The 2,500-nt window shown below is 46.7% G+C and overlaps 1 pseudogene; it reads left to right on the forward strand.

The window, feature by feature from the left end:
* Nucleotides 1–2,500, forward strand: part of LOC142921620 (28S ribosomal RNA) — a 9,734-nt pseudogene that overhangs the window by 3,186 nt on the left and 4,048 nt on the right.

A 2,500-nucleotide genomic window follows, 5' to 3' on the forward strand; every position in this document is an offset into this window, starting at 1 on the left:
TTGCTAAACCTATGGCGTCTAGGTCGGCGCTAAAAATGACTAGTATACCTTCCATGACCTTCCATTACTCGTCCTTGGAAAAGGAAGAGGAGATGAACTACGATTTTTACGAACAGATTAAAAGTCTAGTTGAGTCGGATGACTCTTCAGATGACTTTACAGAGGATGATGAGGATGTGGAGGAGTCCTTCCTCGACATATCGGCTGAGGAACCCGTGTTGGGAAAGTTTCCCATTGACACCAAGGGAACTATCACGGTTGTACTGCCTAGTCTGGAGTATATATGCGTTATCTGTAAACAACACATGGGCAAAGCATCCGAACTTGTTGCACATTTTAACATCAAACACAGAGACATTCCTCTGGTGTTTAAGTGCGCTAAATGTGACAAAACCAACTCAAACCACCGATTGATTGCCTGTCATGCCCCCAAATGTGGGGGAATAAAGTTAACTGAGGAAAGCTTACCAATGGTCTGTGAATGTTGCCAGGCACGCTTTGCGACTCTAAGTGGCCTTTCGCAGCACAAGAGGCATGCTCACCCAGTCACCCGTAATGAGGAAAGGATTAAAGATGGTATAAAGGGTACCTCGCAGAGAGGGGTACACCGTAGCTGCTGGTCTTTGAAGGAAGTAGAACAGCTGGCCCTTCTAGAGTTGCAGTTTCAGGGGAAAAAGAATATCAATAAGATCATTGCTGAAGCGCTTGGGACTAAGACCAACAAGCAAGTCTCTGACAAGAGACGGGACCTAAGTAAAAAGACAGGGGCCCCCATGTCAGACAGCTTACATTTTTCTTCTAGGCCTCTTGAGACATTGTCTCCCCCACCAAATGTAACAACGGGGACTTCATCCATACTCGCTCAAGCAGCTGAGCGGCTTACGAATGAGAATTCTGGGACCCTGGAAAAGCCTGCAATGGAGGCAATAAAGGCTTGGCTTAACGGCGAGGGCCAACATGATGCCCTCGTAGAAACTGCCACAGCATTGATGCTTTGTCCGATGAGATTGGTGAAAAACAAAGGCAAACGTTCAAAACCCGAGAACGACATTATTAAACCCAGGATATTACCCACACGATCTTGGATGAAGAAGAGAGCGGAAAAACGAGGAAGCTTCATGAAGCACCAGAAGCTCTTCTTTAAGAACCGCTCTCTTCTTGCGTCCTTAGTCCTGGATGGCACTGAACGTCATGAATGCCGAATCCCGAACGCAGATGTATATCGTTTTTACTGCGAAAAATGGGAGAAGGTGTTGCCATTCAATGGCCTGGGCCAATTTAAGTCATCAGGTGTTGCAAATAACGAATACTTTGAGCCCCTAATTTCGGTGGAGGAAGTTCAGACTGCCATACGGGCCATTAAACCAACGTCAGCAGCTGGGCCAGATGGCCTAACAAGGGCTGCAATCTGTGCTGCCGACCCCGAGGGTCGGACACTGACAGCCCTATTTAATGCATGGATGATTACAGGAATTATTCCCAAAGAGTTGAAAAAGAATAGGACGATTCTTATTCCTAAGGTTATGGACGATGAAAAGCTGAAAGAATTGGGGAACTGGAGACCAATAACGATTGGTTCAATGATTCTGAGATTATTTTCCAGAATAATGACTGCACGTCTTGCTCGTGCTTGTCCCTTAAACCCAAGGCAGCGTGGTTTTATAGCGGCATCTGGCTGCTCTGAAAATCTTAAGGTGCTACAGGACCTTATGAGACACGCTAAGAAATTGCACAGGCCGTTGGCTGTCATGTTCATCGACATAGCGAAAGCTTTTGACTCGGTTTCGCATGCTCATATTTTATGGGTGTTAAGGCACAAGAAAGTAGATGAACACGTGGTGGGCATCATCCAGAACGCCTACGATCGGTGTACGACCTCGTTCAAAAGCAATGGCGAGTCGACTCGAGAAATTAGCATACGTGTTGGTGTCAAACAGGGTGACCCCATGTCACCCCTGCTCTTCAATCTTGCCATGGACCCTTTGATATGCACCCTAGAGTCACACGGAGTTGGGTACTCCATTGATACCGACCACGTGACAGCTCTTGCGTTTGCTGATGATTTGGTGTTGGTGAGCGAATCTTGGGTTGGTATGGCCGCCAATCTAGTGATCTTGGAATCATTTTGTGGGCTATCGGGATTGGAGGTTCAGGCCAGAAAGTGCCAGGGTTTCATGATAAGCCCAACCAACGATTCATATACGGTGAACAACTGCGACCCATGGACTATCAAAAATAAAGATGTCCATATGATCCAACCTGATGAATCAACGAAATACCTTGGTCTGAAAATTGGCCCTTGGACTGGCACTATACAGCCTGATCTACATTGTCAGCTAAAGACATGGATCTCGAAAATCGATGAGGCGCCTCTGAAGCCAACTCAGAAGGTTGAACTACTCAATGCTTATGCCCTACCCAGATTGTTATATCCTGCAGACCACTCGGACTGCAAGCAATCAACTCTCCGTGGGTTGGACCAAGAGATTAGAAAGGCGGT

The sequence above is a fragment of the Petromyzon marinus genome, unplaced genomic scaffold (genome assembly GCF_048934315.1).
Source record: "Petromyzon marinus isolate PM22_M1 ecotype Great Lakes invasive population unplaced genomic scaffold, UKy_Petmar_22M1.pri1.0 PM_G_Scaffold_82, whole genome shotgun sequence".
Taxonomy (NCBI): domain Eukaryota; kingdom Metazoa; phylum Chordata; class Hyperoartia; order Petromyzontiformes; family Petromyzontidae; genus Petromyzon; species Petromyzon marinus.